The sequence below is a fragment of the Eleutherodactylus coqui genome, chromosome 4 (genome assembly GCF_035609145.1).
Source record: "Eleutherodactylus coqui strain aEleCoq1 chromosome 4, aEleCoq1.hap1, whole genome shotgun sequence".
Taxonomy (NCBI): Eukaryota; Metazoa; Chordata; class Amphibia; order Anura; family Eleutherodactylidae; genus Eleutherodactylus; species Eleutherodactylus coqui.
In genome coordinates this window covers 244,679,310-244,698,748 of record NC_089840.1, presented here as the reverse complement: position 1 = coordinate 244,698,748, position 19,439 = coordinate 244,679,310, and positions in this window count along the sequence as shown.

Here is a 19,439-nt window from a genome sequence, read left to right as displayed (position 1 = left end):
TAGTGGGTTACGGGCAAGGTCTTCTATCGGGTTTTCAAAGAACCATTGCAACTTAAAAAAGGGCAATCTGTGCAGCAGACCTTCAGCTGCCATTTTTCTAGTGGCAGTGATCTGATTGGTTGTAAAGTCTACACTGTTTGCACTGGATTTGGGTGTTTTACAAGGTCTCTATAGATGTTCTCAAAGGTAAAGTATCTAAATGTGTACGCTAATAGTAAATCTCTTCCCATGGATCTATATAGTTCCTTTGTATGACTCCAATTTTATATTCCAATCTATATCGTATTATGTAAGTATTCTCATTACAAACGCACCATGTGATGGCACAAGGAGTGTGTTTAATACACAACCAAAAAGGCAGCATGTGCCACTGTATAGAGTCCTATCGTGACATACTTTTTACTAACGTCTGAAACATTTTAGCTGATATTTCCCTCCATTCATCCTGCAAATGCCTGACAAGTTCTCTCAAAGAAGATGGATGCTGTTCATATTTCCGGACCCAACATTCGGGTTTGAGCCTAAGATGTTCAGCAGGATTCAAGTTGGGACTCTGTGCAGGCCGGTCCAATCGTGAAACATCCATATCCTCAAACCAACGTAAAACAGCACTGGATTTGTGACAAGGTGTGTTGGTTGTCTTGTTGGAAGGATTGCTGACTATTGCCAGAGTATTACCACATTATCAGTGGCACATTATTTTCTAGAATGAAAGGGTGCACCTCCATGTTCATGAGTCTTGTCATTACAGCCAACGGACTGAGACCATGCCATGTAAAACATCCCCAGACCATAAGAGAACTTCTGCCATACTTAAAGGGGTTTCCAAGGAGAATACTATTGATGACTTATCCTCAAGATAAGGTTATCAATATTTGATCGGCTGGGTTCATAGAATCATAGAATGGTACAGTTGGAAGGGACCTCCAGGGTCATCTGGTCCAACCCCCTGCTCAATGCAGGATTTACTAAATCATCCCAGACAGATATTTGTCCAGCCTTTGTTTGAACACTTCCATTGAAGGAGAACTCACCACCTCTCGTGGTAACCTGTTCCACTCTTTGATCACCCTCACTGTCACAAAGTTTTTTCTAATATCTAATCCGTGTCTCCTGCCTTTCAGTCTCATCCCATTGCTTCTAGTCTTTCCTTGTGCAAATGAGAATAGGGTTGATCCCTCTGCGCTGTGACAGCCCTTCAGATATTTGTAGGCAGCTATTAAGTCTCCTCTCAGCCTTCTCTTTGCAAGCTAAACATTCCCAGATCCGTTAACCGTTCCTCATAGGACATGATTTGCAGACCGCTCACCATCTTGGTAACTCTTCCCTGAACTTGCTCCAGTTTTTCTGTCTTTTTTAAAGTGGGGTGCCTAGAACTGGACACAGTATTCCAGATGAGGGGGATTATGACCTCACGTGATCTAGACTTTATGCTTCTCTTAATACATCCCAGAATTGTGTTTGCCTTTTTGGCTGTTGCATCACATTGTTGATTCATGTTCAGTCTATAATCTATTAGTATACCCAAGTCTTTCACATGTGCTGCTTAGCCCAATTCCTCCCATTCTGTATGTGTTTTTTTTTTTTCATTTTTCTTGCCCAGATGTAGGACTTTGCATTTCTCCTTGTTAAATGTGCAAGCTTTTCTAGATCTTTTTGAATACTCTCTCTCTCTCTCTCCTCCCTAGTGTTAGCTAATCCTCCTAGCTTTGTGTCATCAGGAAATTTGCTCAGTGTCCCATCAATTCCTTTCTCCAGATCATTTATAAAAATGTTGAACAACACTGGGCCTAGAGAACTCTGCTCTAACCACTGTGTATTTGTGGCGCTGACAGCATGCACCCACTCAGCTGATTGATCAGGGACCCAAATCATGGGCCCCAGCCGATCAACTATTAATGACCTATCTTGAGTATTAGTAATAGTATTCTCCCTGGAAAGCCCCTTTAACTGTTGGCACAACACACTCAGTCAGTCAAAAGACATTCCCCAGGCTCCACCACACACAGGTAAATCCATCTAATTGGAAGATCTTCTGTTGCTCAACTGTCCAATGACTAAGCTCCTTGCACCACTGTAGACAGCCTGATATATTGCACTTCATGATGAAAGGCTTATGTGCAGAGGAAACGTAACATAGTATATAAGGCCGAAAAAAAACATATGTCCATTTAGTTCAGCCTTATTACCCCTCAATGGTGATCCAGAGGAGGGAAAAAAAAAATCCAATGAGGCAGAAGCAAACCTTCCCCATTCAAGGGAAAAAAATTCCCTCCCGACTCCAATCCGGCAATCGGAACAATACCCGAACCAGTGTATCCTATAGTGTGCATTTCCTGTCACATCCAATAATCTGTAAATAGCATGGTTTATGGCTCATGAGATGCTATTAACCCTTTCCAATCCACTGTCTGATGTCTGAAGACATTATGATTTAACCCTTTGCAATCCAATTTTGGATTCAGGGTTTCCTAGGGGGCTTTCTCTTTCTGCCATTATACAATAGCGCCATTTGCTGGCCAGAGCCAGTACTGCGGTGTGGGACATGCTGGAGAGGCCCCGACAACAGAGCGGCCAGTAATCTACAGTAAGAATACCCTGCTGGACGTCTTCCGACATCGGAGCTGTACAGCCTTCAATCAGAACGTCTTTAGACGTCAGACAGTGGATTGGAAAGGGTTAAGGCTGTACAGCTCTGATGTTGGAAGACATCCATCGGGGTTCTCTTACTGTATATTGCCAGCCTCTTTGCTGTCGGAGCCTATCCGACGTTTCACCTCATGCAGTACTGGCTTTAGCCAGCATGTAGCGCTGTTGTATAATGGCAGAAAAAGAGTAAGCTTCCTAGGAAAACCAGGATACAAATTGGATTGGGAAGGGTTAATACACAATCCATTCTACTGATAAGGGTGTCCAAATACTTTTCATAGGCTAGTGCATGTGTACAGGACTATGAAGCCCAACGCTAATGGCAAGTTACCTTATGACAAGAGCACACATGCTATAGGGCAGCTTATATGGTTTCTATGAGCCCTTTAGGAAAGTACTGGTTAGTCCCATGCCCTGGGATATTAGCATTTCCAAAAGCATTGCAATGACAGAAGAGCGTGGGGAATTGGCAGAACGGTCAGGGAAGAGGGTGGAGAGGGAAGCAAAACATCAAGCAATTCTGTACCAAGTAGCAAAACATGGTATCATAATGGGGGTCCAAAGTGATTTTTGCTATGGGCTGGCCCTCCTCTGGTCTTGATTCCACCACTTCCTTGAGTAATCAGACTGGTTGCTGGGAATATGTTTCTAACAACCCTATTAAAAAGTTTCTGGTTGTTAGGCACAGTATCTCTGGAGTTTGTCATCTGTCAGGTCAAACCTGAATTGGCACGAAAGAGGAAAAGCGGCTTTTCAGCAGTCATTCCGCGCCGTCTCTCATCTTAGGCTGTTCGATTTGGACCGCATTATGGATCAGGGTGGTACAGAACCATAATGTGCTGCCCATAGCTATAGTATACCACAACGTGCCTACAAAGCAGACCTACACTAGTAGCAATAAAGGTACGGCACTAAAGAACGAGGTGATGAAGCATACCAGCTGACAACTGGAATGTCGTTGATGAAATTGTGCTTCTCATGTTGAAAACGAGAAACTAAATCTAACCCACAGTTTAGATTTTACTGGAAATGAGTTTACAGCAACAAGTACAGTTTAAACTTGCGGGATCATAACACAGGTCTAATAGCAGCCTTGGCTTTCCCTACAGTCTGCTGCACTTTTTCTGGCCTCTTACCGAAACACATGGAACCTTAAAATGAACAGTCGTCCTGTATCTTGGTCAACGATCATAATAACTGACAATTGACCCGTGTAGACTTCTGTTTTAAAGAGCAGCGCGCTCCTTTAAAGTCCCTTAGCCTGAGGGCTTATACACACAGCCATATTATAGCTCTGCACATAGCCATAACACGGCACCCATACAGGTACATGGGGTCAGACTATGCCTGGGATTCCCTATGTAGACATACTAAAGTTTTACCTGTCATATTCCATACAGCTAAAGAAATTGTTGCATGCTCTACCAGCTTCTGTACACCTCTGTATTCGGGCCTCTTCACACAACCGTATTTGCAAACTTTTGCACATGCAATATGCAGAGAATAGAATGCACTGTTTTTAATAGGTTCGTTCACTTGCACATATTTTCCTGCGCGCCATTGTGCAAAAAAAAAATATAATCCCAGGATGCTCTATTTTCCTGCCCGATTGCGCACCACCATGTGAACAGCCACCCAGGTGAAGCCGGACATAGACAGCAATGGCACTGCTTGCCTGCTGTTATAGTCCATCTTGGCTAAGGAGCAACAGGTTGTGCATTCAGTCACATTAGTTGGAGCACCAGTCTTGTATTTATCTGCAACTTGCTTGACTGTGCAACCCTGTTCATCAGAATGACTCCTGACATCCTCCTTTGACCTTTGACGAGTTGCATTCTTGGTATACTCTTGATCTTGACACCGTTGCATGAGAAAACCCCACACATGCATTTCTGTTGTGCAAAAAAAAAAGTAGAACTTGCTCTATTTTTCTGGATATTTGTGCAGCATAGGCCCTCATAGAGGTCAATGGGGGGGTGCACAAATGCGCACGCAATACACAAGGAGATGCGTGAAACACTGCGCAATTCTGCTGGAAAAAGAACCCATCTGGAAGTCAATTTCCAATTTTCTAATTAGCCATTTCAATTGTTGCGGCTTTGTTTGCTACGTGCAAATGAACATGCCTTGTGAGGCAAAAAAGTACAGCAAAATACACAAAAAACGCACAAAAAAGCATGGCTCATTCCACAAATACATAGTGCTCAGGCATGTGTAAATATGCATTTGTCTGTATGAAGCCAGCTTTTGAGAAACAGAAAGGTGATACTTCAATTGGAAAACCAGTGCCATATTGGGTCACAGAGCAGTGGAAAAATATCACCTGGTCGGTTGGATCCAAATTTTATTTGCACCACAATGAAGGAAGGGTCAAAATATAGCAAAACAAGCATTAATCAATGAACCGTTCCTGTTAGCATGTCAGCACCGCCGTATAATTTGCGGCAACTGCAAGAAGCTTCCAGTCCGCATGGGCCAATATTCCTGCAGAACGATTCAACACCAAGTGGAATGTAGACGAAATGCTCTAGTTCGGAAGGCTGAAGAAGGTCCAACACGCAACCAGATGGACAAGCAATATAACTCCCTGTAGCCACAGACTCCAAATGAGAGCTCGGGGGCAAATATATTAGCAAATGTGGGCACTATATGGACTTATTTTTTTTATTTTTCAGATATCTGTATGAACCTATACCCTTTAAATATTTTACAGTTCCGAAAAGGAATATCTAGACTATGAACCCTTCCATAGGGCAAAGGTGCTGGCCGGGTCTTCCAGTAGCATGTCACTATATCGGCTCCTTCCCTACAAATACTAGGTAGTCCAAAGCCTGAAGTTTACAGCTTCTGACTTGATTTAGATGTCTCATAAAGATGTTTTTGCCCTGTGAGTTTTTCTTTGCCTTTGTTATGTAATTCCGCTGATGAAAGGGAAAGCCCTCGTCTGTCTCTCCATGTTTCTGTCCTGTCTGGCCAGGTACTATCAGCATATCTTTCACTGAGGCATATACCACATGTCAGAGGCGGCTCTTATCATGGAAGCATCAATACAGGAAAAATCAGACAAGACGGGATGATTTGTGTCTACAAAAGATGCATTTACTTATACAAACAGACCAGTTGTCCCGCAACAGTCAGATTACAAGATTATTCGTCTGATTGCAAGGTTAATTGCTGGCAGATCACATTTTTCTAGGTTATTACTTGTTACTTGTGGCTTTGGGTTTATACTCTATGATTTTTCTCACAATTTTGATTGCATCTTATGATAATCAGTAAATGGAAATAAATTATCGGTAATATCCAAAATCATGTGATGTAAGAAATTTGCATCATCAAGCCGGATTGTGATGACCACTGCATGTACAACCAATCCCTTTGATATCCATAGATTAAAGATGAGCGAGTATACTCGCTAAGGCACATTACTCGAGCGAGTAGTGCCTTAGCCGAGTATCCTCCTGCTCGTCTCTAAAGATTCGGGGGCGGCGCGGGTGACAGGTGAGTTGCGGGGGGGGGGGGGAACGGGGGGGGAGAGAGGGAGAGAGAGTGTTTCACGCATCTCCTTGCGTATTTGCGCACCCTCCGTTGACTTGTCTGGGGACCTTAGGTGTGCAAATACGTAGAAAAGTAGAGTATACCATTTTTTTTTGGCACGACTGAAATGCGTGCACAAAATGTGGAAATGTGCATGAATCCATCCAAATCAATGGGTTACATTCTATGTGTATTGTGTGCAAAAATACACCCGTGTGAAGCCGGCCTTAATGTATATGAGAGCTGCGTGATAGTCAAAAGGTGCCCATACACATGCTGTAGTAACACACGCGAGTGAGATGTAGGTCAGTGAAAAGTTGATTGTTTTTCATGCAATTTCACTGCAATGTTCCTCAGTGTGCGACGTGTTTTTGTGCAAAAAAAAAAAAAAAGCGCAATTTGCATCAGATTGACATCAGAAAAAAATCATATGTGGTTACAACAGTTTTTTACACTCCTATAGAAAATAATGGGTGATTCTTAGACAAGAATTGCCCGAAAGCAGAACGAGCAGCAATTTTTCTAAGGGTGTATTCACACGGGCGATATTCCCGTTGGGAATTCCATCCAGTTCCAAGATGGAGAAAACTTGCAGGGAAAAGAATCCATTCATTTGAGTTCATTTACACAATAGTCCGAGTTTGAAAAATTGCTTGTCCTATATTTGAGTCATTCTTATTCATGAATGGTGCAGACTACTTGTTGATATGATTATTGAGCCTGCCTTGTAGCGTCTGGTGATACATATTTGGCTTCTTTTTCTGTGAGTTATGTCTTTGTACATTTTTCCTCTCACCTCTGTAATTTTATTCAAAAAAGGCCCATTATTTTCAATGGGAGCATTAAAAAATGGATCGCACCTGCTTGCCATCCAAGTTGCATGTAAATGCGATCCTTTTCTAAAACATTCTACTACTGGAATCCCTTGTGGTTTTTTCACATGCATCAAAAACGGATGAAAATCTGATACATGTTACGTGTTTTTAAAACAAGATACATGTGTGAAAATCGCAGTCAAATCTGAAGTTAAACGGTCAGTTTTTTACTGAGCTACATGTGAACACACCCTTACTTGGACTATCAATCCGAGAGAATTAACCCATTCAAATGAATGGGTTCTTTCCCCGTACGAGTTCTGTCTATCTCAGAATCGGGCGAATACACCCAAAGACTAAGCATGGCTTTAAACTGGACAACTTCTGCAGAATAATCAGCCCCAAAACTCGCACTGCTAGAGTGCGGATGTTGGGGCGGAATTCAGAGACAGCATATTCCACAATGCTGTTGCAAAATATTCAGTTTCATGTGAAAGGTTCCTTAAGTCGGGTTCAGCCAACTTTCTGATGTGTGTTGGGGTGTTTCAACTCTCTCTAGATGGCAGATCAGAGGGGAAAGAGGGATTGAGCATGTTGAATTTCAACATGCCCAATCCTTTGTTCCCATGGGAGATAAACCACATACAGAGGTGTTTGACAACGGCTTATTCACCACTCCCAATAGAAAATGCATGCACCCTCAGCCAAATCTGGGGTAATAACTTCAGCTGATGGATATCTAAAATATGGGCACATTGGCCCATGCATATTTCAGTGCATCGATGTCTCTACAATTTTATACAGAGCCAGACATATTTAAAATTGAGGCATGAACCCACATAGTAACATAGTATGTGAGACTGAAAGAAGACAATGTCCATCTAGTTCACCCTTAACCCCCCCCCCCTTGTTGATCCAGAGGAAAGCAAAAAAAAACAATGAGGCAGAAGCCAATTTTGCCCACTTTTGGGTAAAAAAAACCTTCCCGACTGCATAATGGCAGTCAGAATAATCCTTGGATCAACATTTAGAAAGTTCCTACCTGACTCCAAGACCCAGATGAACAACCGTGCTGGTTATTTAATGTCTATATCCTGTAATATCATAGCTCTCTAGAAAGACATCTAGTCTCTTCTTAAACTCTTCTATTGATTTTGCCATCACCACTTCCTCAGGCAGTATTATGGAGGTATTCTGATGGAGAATACTCCGCCATGATATGACTGCGTGTAGAATATAGATTCCATATGCCATTATACAGGGTTTGTGTGCATCCCTTAATCCATAAATGTGAAGATTTTAGTAGAAATCAGTCTGCAGTGCTATTTGTGCTGCAAAGAATACAGAAACCTACAAAGAAACCTGATGGAGGACATCAGTGCTAGCCTTAGGTTAGATGGCACCTTGTACAGAATTTATTTTGGCATCCCTCCTGTTACAAGTTAAAAAAAAAAGTATATATATATATATATATATATATATATATATATATATATACTCCACTGATAGGCAGTCTACCTATATTCTGCAGAAAGCAGCAAGTTAGCAGCCTACCCACAACAAAACAGCTCAGTGAGTAAATACTGTACCAAAACAGAGCTCATAACATAAATACAGCACCAGAATCAAGCTCAATACATTAATACAGCAACAGAACTTAGCTTAAAACATGCAATACTAGAAACAAGCTCAGAACATAAATATAGCATCAGAACCCAAGCTTGTAACAGAAATAGGGTAGTAGAGCGAAGCAATTGTGTTGTAGGGGCGTTGATGGGTTGACAGTGATGCCTCGGAACAGTAAATGAAGAGGAGACAAAACAAGGATGATTCATCTAGCTCCACAAGATGATTCTACATGAAGAAAGAGGACCATCTAGCCAGGTGGACCTAAGGAAGGCAATCACCCCCAAGCTACATCCGCCCATCTGCGTGGCACTCCCTCTACAAGCTGGAGCCCAGAGCCCTGTCTGACCGCATTGGGTCACATGTTGCTAAGGCTAGCCATGGAGAACATAATTAGTCAATGCTAGTATGAGCAGTCATTCTGGCCAATTAAATATAGCAGTTATCACAGTTGTCCATTTTCAGTAGCCTCGTAGGCAGTGTTACAGGTGAGTGATGTTATACACCCCTATAAAACTTGTGTCACACCTACAGCTTTGGCTTTACTCTGCAGTACAAATTTTCCAAAGTTCAGAGCGATAAGCAAGTTTCGAATACTTCATAAATATATTGCAGACCTCGGTTTTGGAAGGGTCAATGACTATAGAGCCATTACATATCTGCCTAGGTAAAACTAAAAAGACAAGGAAAAACATAAAAGTACTGCCAGGTCATCTGGATAACACAAAGAGAGCCCCTTGTAACAAATGGTATACTTTAGTCATAGTTACTGTATGCAGGGCTACATGGGAGATGGATTTCGCAGGGCAGACGTTTATGTTGGAAGGTATTAAATGTTCCAGTAACTGATCTGGAAACATCATTCTAAATAGATACAATCCAAATAATCAGTAAAGCATGCAGGATTTTCGAGTGTGGACACATTTTTCTTATATAAAAAAAATGATAAAAGTTGGTGCAAGGGAAAAGTTGAGCTATTGTCCATAGCAACCAATCTGAGGACCGCATTCTGGAGAACTGACCACTTAAGCCCAAAGTCCCATGTAGTGGTCCCTGATGAAGAGCAGGAAGAGCCCTTAGAATCTGCACCTTGGTTTAGTCAGCACCAGGCCCACTACAGTTCCAAAGTTCTACTTTCCCCACTTCACCTACCTAACACCGAAGTTGTTACCCAGCAATAGTCTATATATGCCCTGGACGACATCATTAGATCGCCATCGTCCCGTGTGATCAGCTTTTGTTCCTTGTAGATGGCATATAGCTAGTGCTTTTACAGTCATAAATTCCTCCTTGTAGAGGAGCTGTACATCCTAAAGGTGTCCATGCACCTTCAATAGCTGTCAGGCGAATATTGTTTTGGCTGTCTCTCCCATATACATGCATGCTTGGCTTGACTGAACATGCGTGTATTTTAAATTGGAAATAGCCATACACATCTGGCTGTGGTTTATCTACCGGAGAACCAAAGGCTTGGGCATTGAAATCTAAATGTGCTTGATCCTTGTTCCCCCTGACATTATCTGTCTGCACAAGGGCAGAAGACCCTAAACGCATAGGATAGTTATCCAGTCCTGCCGAAATTGGTGGGTTCGGCTGATTTTTCACTTATGGATATGGAGGCTTTAGAGTAATGGCACTGTGGTAAATAACAGTGACCTGGAGTTTTCTGCCACAAGAAACCATTGTGATTTTGCAAGCAGTAGGGTTACAATATATAATCATATACAGTAGGTTAGAATTCTGGTAACGAAAAATAAGATCGGCATTGGCAGCATAAAGCCGGGACCGATACTATATGCCCATTTGGGATATATGTATATTTTATTCTGAAGCTTTACTGTGTTTCAGAAAAAAAACATACTTAGAAGTTTGACTCAGACTCTTGAAGCTCTGAAGTCGAAGGGGCGAACCGTGCAGGACTGTATGGGCTTATCTGTCCCGGGTTCATGCTACCCATGGTTCGAGCAACATGAGTCTGGTGACAGGTTCACTTACAATTGGGGCTCTTGGGGCTGCTTTCCCCAATGATTACAAGCAATTCAGACATGGGAAAATGCTGTAAAGACGAAAGTCTATAAGATTGCTTTCACACGTAGCTGATTTATTGGAGATTTTGTCATGGGTTTTGGTGCAGATCTGCAGCAGATTTAACTTCTGCAATCTTAAGCCACTTGAAATCTGCAGTGGATCTGCCCCAAAATCTGCACCAAATCAGCAATGTTTGAACGCATTCTAACTAATAAGTGAGATGGAATAATACCTCCACAGTGCCACCTATTGGAAGGTAGCATTCCTTCAAGCCAAAGTTAGACTCCTTATACAAGCCTTGTAACAATGACTGGGAATTAAAAGCAAAGCCAGATTCCAGCTGTTTCTGGGTATTCCCCTTCATCAGTGTATTATTCCAACTCCCTTATTGGCATATTGCCCAGAGGAGCAAGAATGGCTTTTGAGTCTCCTCACTCACCTTCTAGGTGCTCTCCCTAAGGAGAAAAGATAGCGTTTCTGACCCGTGTTCTAAATGTAACTTTATTCTAGCCCCAGTCAGCTGCAATAAAACAATGATATTATCATAAAAGCCACTGAAGAGCCACATAAATATGGTATCAAAATAATTTAGTCTAGCCACATTGCTGGAACATGACTATCAGGTCAGCAGACGGGTTCGGTGTCTGTTCCTCATGGCCTATAGTTTTTAGCCTCCATCCCAGCTGACACTGGCCATTGGAAAATTATTGAGTTAGATTTCATTTGCTAAGTCACAAATCTTACTTTGGTGGACCAGTTTCCTCTGCCCAAGCTGTAATGGTAGTGCCTTACTCAAAGCAAATGGTCAGATCCTTCTACGTTTTATGAGAAAAGCGGAGTATTAATACTGAGCGTTCCTGATTGTCAGAACATTCCATATCTTCCCATTGACTGATCAGTTCTCAATCTGTTTATTGCACCACTTTTAGCTTCCATTTGTGGTGCCCCTTTAGATTCTTTGCATTCATCTCCTTTGAGTTAGAATGTGCAACTATTTCACATAGTAGAAATCTTTTATAGAAAATCAACTAAATCGAATTGATCAAGCGTGCATCAATGTAAATACTGGACAGTTCTTGAAATAGCGCTTATATTGACACTGATGGAATATGATCTTGATTTCAACACATCCTACCATTGACATCTTCCCATGCCAGGATACCCAAGTCATTAGTGAGGTTGCTATTTTAGAGCTATCTGCTAGTTTTCATCACGTACCTGTTTTGTGCTATGTAAATGTCCGTATTCTACAGGAAGGAAGTTCTAGCTTATGAATGGAGAAGTTTTGAGGCCGTTGTCCAAAGGTCAAATAGAGGCTCAGTGCAAATGACCCCTTTACCAGACAGGTTGGTAATAGTTTCCCCCAGACGTATTCTCTACAAAGGGATGATTAAGTGTCAATTGCTCACAGCAAGTGTTATACTACATGGTTGTTAAGGGATAGGTATACACCTAATTCCTGTCAATGGCAGGAAATCAAGTCTTCTGCAGATTGGAGATCTATTTCCTTTTTAAAGAAACCAAACTGTTGCATATGTTGTATACAAACCTAAAAAAATACGGCTCAGGGGCCAAGTAATGTATAGAGTCAATTGGTCATTGGTGGAATAGCCTAAGTGTATGTAATATTTGCAATAGTCTATAGCATGGTGTGCATTAGCAAGTTGTAATGTAACAGTACATAAAGTGCATAAAAAAGCTGTAGTGCAATTGTTCTGATGTGCTCAACTGTGTCCTCTTGTCTGCCAAGTACATTTCAATATGCACTTTGCAGCTTTGTAGACACCTGATCCTCCTGCATGTCAATGGGAACTGCCAAAACTTCACATAAAATCCAGCCACTGCATTGTCTACAACTATGCTCACGTCATTGATTTAGGTTTGAGTTTTGTATTGTTTAGTCTAATTTCGTCTATTGTTTAAAGAAGTTGTATAGAAAGGCTGAAAAAGATACAAGTTCATCAAGTTCAACCTATTATATCCATCTGCAGGAAGCCAAAAACAAAAACCTCCTTGAGATAATTGGCAATTCATCCTCATGTAATGCTGGCCATTGTAACATGTTCTTCCCCTCCCCTATAAACATGTATGTTATGTCAATAGAACAGATTTAAATGGTTGGTAGACATCACTGATCTTAAAGGGCTTTTACAGCATTTTCTATTGATGACTTCAGTACAGGTCATCAATAGTTGACCGGTAGTGGCCCTCACACCGATGTTTGCTAGTGCAGCCAGATGTCTGTATCGGTGATCAGAGCTAGCAGTGTAATAGAAAGACTTTGCTCCCATTGAGCAATGGGAGCAATGCCTTTCATAAAACTTCTGTGAATGAGCCCTAACATCTGCGATCTCAGTAGAAAATTGGGGTCATACTCATACACATTAGGTGATAGAGACCCTGACAGATTTGACCTACATTCATCTAATAGGTATGGGCACCTTATGATCTTGAAGACCACATAAAATACGCATGATTACATATATGCATTGGATTTTATGTGGATGAGAGTACACTGTAACAATACCCTTCTTTTTATACGAAGACACACTAGCATGCAAAACAAACCTTCACTTGGGATCTGAAAAACGAAAAAGTCCTATAATTAAAAAATGGGGAAACACTTTAAGTTCTCCTAGTCTGTTGATTTAAAAGGTTTAGACTTTTCCCATATGAGGCAATTATCCATTTTGCTACAGACAGAACATAAACCATTAGCTGTTTGCTTAACCAATGGATGAGAACATGCAATAATTCTGCTCAAGAAGTAAAAAAATTACAGAATTCCCTTGACTTAAAAACATTTTAAAGAATATAATGGACAAAATGTATGGATATAATTAGGAGTGTAGCTGGGAGAGAGGGGAAGGGGCTCATGGTGGGACATGTGCACTTGGTGTCAGAGGAATTGCTTACAAATGACCCTGCAGTAGACCGGGTAAGGGTTGAGCAAACCGAACCACTAGAGCCCTGTTTCAAGTCAAACTTTGCTATAAGTTCGGTTTGGCATGAACCCAAACCAAGCTTTTAGCAAAGTTCTGCCTGAAACAGGGTCCTACTGAGTTGGTTTGCTCAATTCTAGTCTTGAACACTGGTGTATAACACTCTCTAAGAGCCATAAAAGCACAGATTAACACTCTCAACCCCTAAAACTGTGAACGTCCAGTTTGGTTTGAACTAATTCGGACTGAACTAAACTTTTTGCAAAAGTTCAGCGAATGGGCCAAGATGAACTCTTCAAAAGTTTGCTTATGGCTGCCTGTCCACGGGCGTTGTAGTATCCCGCGGCGAATCTTCACGGCGAGAGCCGCCGCCCAGGAGCAGGAGCCGGCAGACGGATATCCGCTGTCAGCCTATCTGACAGATAGGCTGACCATGGAGAATCGCGGCAAATCGCAGGATGCAATGATTCTCCGCTCGTGGACAGGGGGGCTGCGCTCTCCATAGCAATGCTATGGAGAGCGTTCACTGCGTTCCCTACGGCCGGATTATCGCCCGTGGACAGACAGCCTATCACTAGACAGGGTATTTAGATTTAAAACTAGGATAGCAAACTGAACCTTTGCCCCAGATGAAGGAAAGCCTAGCTATATAGATACCATCTAGTAGGAATACCATGTAGTAGGAACCTAACATGACGTCTTCGATGACTGTAGTTTCCTATATGAATTATCACTAGTTTTTCAGGTTATACTTCCAGCCAACTGCACTTCCTGTATTTTAAAGAGATGCCCATTTTCCAGTCCCCTGGATTGTACATGGAAGACTTTGTGGAAAGGTAGAAAGGTCAACCTTTCAACTTCAGAGGATGAGGGGAAGACGATGTCCTTATTACCAGTTCCAGACCTTATTAACAAGTGTTGCCTGCTTCAAGTACTCATTAAACCTTCCTTGACTCTTTTTTTTCTTGCCATTGGAAGCAATTTCCTTGAAAGGCAAGCAGGTTCATACTTTTCTTTTAATATAAGGATGTGAAAATGACCCGTCTGAATAGGGCCCGGAGGGGAAAAAAAAAATCACACACTCCAGTTTTCTTTGTTAGACTCTCACACCTTTTTTGAAAAGATTTCAAGGCGACTTTCTGTATTCAACAAAAACCCTGTACAGTGGCAGAGTGTGATTTCCTAAATAAAATCATTCAGCTTTGACCGGGGAAAGACAAACAAACCACTGACCCACGCAACAGATATACAGAAAAGTATTTGATCTACCACAAATATGTGGACGCGGAGTTTTTCCATTCATAGCCTAACTTCATAGTAGAGTCTCAGCACTTTCCACTTTGGGTGGGTGTTTAATTGATCTAGGTTTCTGCTGATAAATTAAAACTCTGAAAAGCCCACAGTAAATGACCGGTGCAATCATGGAAGTAAAGTTTAAGGGTAAGAAAAATACGGTAAAGGTTTGTCAAGGCAAATGTTGTAGTACTCATTATTGGACACACATTTTGGCATATTTTTGGTCATTATGGGCAAGTCACTATGGAAATCGGCAGATCTTTCTTGGGTATATTGTACACCAACGGCCCACTGTAACCTATATATATGTAGATAGCCGGACTCCTTCAACATCTGCTATTGGGGGAAACAAAAGTTTGGCTTATTCAATATCAACTTGCCTTATAATTTGTAGCTCTAGAGAAATGTGCCACTGAAGTTATCTGGCAGCTGCTTATTCTCCTTCTACATTTACTTATAAGATTACACATTCAGCCAAACTGAGCATTCTTGTATTAGTACGGGGAGTTGGAGGAGATAAGTGTTGACCAACCATGTGCTGCTTTGTGTCACAAGTGGATATGTTCATAGTTAAGGAATAGAGATGAGCGAATCTACTCGGTTCGGGTGTTTTTGAACTCGAGCACTGCTTTTTCCGAGTAACCCACTACTCGGACAAAAGGATTCGAGGGGCACCAGGGGGTGGGGGTGGCGTGGTGGAGCGGGGGGTAACAGTGGGGAACAGGGGGGAGCTCTCTCTCTCTCCCCACCCACTCCCCTATGCAACCCCCCGCTCACCCCCGGCGCCCCCCGAATCTTTTTGTCCGAGTAGTGAGTTACTCGGAAAAAGTGGTGCTCGAGTTCAAAAACACCCGAACCGAGTAGGTTCGCTCATCTCTATTAAGGAATTATTTCTTCTACTAATATAGTGCGATACATAGATAGCAATTATTAAATCCAACAATTCTGGTCATCCCACATTTTTTCAAAAACATCTGATTTCTTAATCACCAAAACTACTGATTGTAATTGTGTAAAACCAATTATACTCTTAGGTCTTGTTCACACAGGCGTATTTGCGCACCGTATTATACACATATTTTTTTCCGCACGTAATCCGCTGTGCAGAATCCCATTGATTTAGATTGGGGTACTCAGACAAACTTATTTTTACATGTGACTTTCATTTGCGTGAAAAAATATGCACCATAATAAGGAATTCAAGTCAATGGACCTGCGTAAATGCACAGTGAATACGTAGGAAACCTGTGTATCAGTACATCCAAAACTCATTCATGCACGCGAAAAAAACACAGAAATGCCAAAATACTAATAGTGGAATATGTGATTTTTGGTCATATAAATAAGCTGCATATTCGTTGACCGAAACCTACATATGCCATTGTGAAGAGCCCTAAGGCCTCATGTATAGGGGAAAATCAGGCCTGCGCGGATTTCTGCTGCGGATTCACTATAATTGTCTTCTTCTTTTCATGCGGGGATCAATTGAGATATGAGCTCTATGAGCTCCTGCACGCATGATCCGCACTAGAATACCATCCGCGGCTATTTAATTAACCACGGATGGTCAATGCTTGCCTATGGGATGCGGATTTGCGTGTTTTTTTCACGTGCGGATTTGCTAAATATAATTTCCCCGTGGACATGAGGCCTAAAGGTGAGCATACGCCTTATACAGATGCCAACCAAACACTTGTGTAAAACCAGCATGCAAAGTTCTATAATGAGTGCACCTGCCCCTTCTGTATTTCAAGCCTCTCTTTCCTTGATGGCAGTAATTGCTTTATAACATATGCCAGATAGAAAGAATGGGTATCATTGGAATAAGGAAGATTCCATTCCTTACATTTTAATAGTATTTTCTTAGCTTTTTTAGCAAACATGTAATAAAAAGGTCAGCAGATCAGGTTACGGAGACTGTTCATGCTGAGGTCTCACCCAGCGGGAGATCTGATGTCACTGATGAAATAAATGGGAACTCACCTGCAATACCAAGCTAGGCCACTGCATGTCCCTGTAGAAATCAGCTCAGTGCACAAGTGTACTGGCCGAGCAAACTGCTGATCAGCAGGGGTCCCGCAGTATGGAACACCGCCTATTTAGTATAGTAGATAGGCCATCCATGGTTTACAACTGTAATCTATGTTCGGTTCCATTCTGTTTGGTTCCATTCAGAGAAGGAGCCATTCGGCCATAGAGATTCCCCCTTCCTGCTTCTCGAACGGAGCTGGAAAGTGAAATCCCTAATCCAGGCGTGAAGCCACCCTTACTCTAAGCCTGAACTAATGATGACATGCATAGGCCTTATATATCTGTTATGAATACATGCCCAAGCTAGTGCTTAGTTCAGAATTAGGCAATTTGCATACAATGGCATATGATGAAACTGGTGTAATTTGATATTTTACAATTTTTGGTTTATTGCAAGTGACATAATGATCACAATGGCTTTTGTGGGGTTTCTTTTTCTCATGAGCTATCATTTTGTTTGATTATATACAGTAGAAACACAGTTGCTTTATATTAGTTATCTATTATTCTGGCATCTCGAGAGTTAGTGTACCATTTTTCTGAAACTCCAAGTGTCTGTGTGCAGAGTCACGGGCTGTCTCGTGGGTCAATGTGCTAATCTTATAGGACCTCTATTGCCAGTGTACCAGTTTGTGGCACTTACAATGTAAGTGTGCAAGTTTAGTAAGACATCAAAACTCAATGTACCAGTCTTGTAGGCTTTCAAGTATTGGTGTGCCAGCCTTGTATTGCCCCAAGTGTCAACATGCCAGTTCTGTAGAACCTCAAATGTGTACCAGTCTTGCAGGACCTGAATTGTCAGTGCACCGATCTTGTACGATGTCAAGTCTCAGTGCATCACATATATGATTTAGTTTGCATAAACCATAATTTTTTTCCAGATTATATATAGTAGAAACTTGATTGCTATAAATTAGTTTTTCATTATCTACTGGTGTCCAAAATGTAAGTGTCCTAGTCTTGTAGGAGTGAGCTCCTACTGCCAATGTGACAGTATTGTAGGACCTCAAATGTCAATTTTTCAGTTTTGTAGGACCCAAAGAATCAACATACTATTTTTTACAGGTGTTCAAGTGTTAGTGTACTAGTCTTCATTTGTTATTGTGTAAGGAAACTGGCAGTTTTTTGTGGGGAGGCATGCAAGGGGTTCTCTTGAAGGACTACAGAGAGAGACATTGTACGACTGCCAACTGCTTAAATTTCTGAAAGAGCATTGGAGAGTCAAAACAACAAACTGTTTGGAGGACCAAGAAAGCATGTGACTGTGCGTGAAGACATCTAGGAGTTCATCGACATTGTGTCGTAAGTGAGGCTGGCCTCAATAAAAGACGACAAGTGTGCACTCTGAAAGAGACAGTGAGAGCAGAGCTGCTAACAGGGATAGTGACAACACAGTATTCTCAAGCACTTGAACACAATTGAAAGACTGTGTTATGTTAAAGGGACTTTGCCAGACTACTATGCAATAGACCTTTCTACAAGACTGAGTTAGAACATTTATCATTGTAAGTTCATTCATGTGTTGCCTTCTGTCATCCAGCTATGTTAAATAATGAATATTAACAACATATATCCCGGAATAATACTATTATTACACTTTAAACTGTCTAGAGTGCCGAACTAGTTCCAAGTAGCTGTGTGTTACTTTATACATCTTTTCTTTGCGTTTTTGTGGTTATTGTTAATCTTCATTATTATCTTTATCCACTGACGTTCCTTGTTATTCAACAAATATTGTGTATTTTTGTAACTCCTTCATCTGCATTGTATTCTGCACTTGAACACGATACCAGCCTCTGTGACAACTGTTCCAGTTTGCAAGACCTCAAGTGTCAATTTGCTAATCTTGTAAACCCTGAAATATCAATGTGTAGCTTTTGCATGACCTCGCATACCAGTGTGCCTTTATTCTTGAATGTTAAGTGTCATCATTAGAGATGAGTGAATCTACTCGGTTCGGGTGTTTTCGAACTCGAGCACCGCTTTTTCCGAGTAACTCACTACTCGGACGAAAAGATTCGGGGGGCGCCGGGGGTGAGCGGGGGGGGGGGGGGGGGGGGGGGAGAGAGAGAGAGCTCTCCCCTGTTCCCCACTTCTACCCCCTGCTCCACCACACCGCCCCCCGGCACCCCCGAATCTTTTCGTCCAAGTAGTAAGTTATTCGGAAAAAACGGTGCTCGAGTTTAAAAACACCCAAACCGAGTAGGTTCGCTCATCTCTAGTCATCATGTCATCATTCTTGGAACCAAGTCACAGTATGCCATTGGCCTTGGACCCCGAGCAATGTGTACATACATAATTATTCATATTTGCTGTACTTTCACATGTACTATGCCGGGATGACACTTCATGAATGCCTACTGTCTACTAAACTATTTACTATCCATCCTGTAGTAGATATATGCTACTTTTACAAAACTTTGCTTATTTCTAAAATGACCCTTTCCTCAGACAGACAAAAATAAGTTAATAGAATGAGGTCAAGTAAACCTCGGCTTCGATGTATAACGGATTT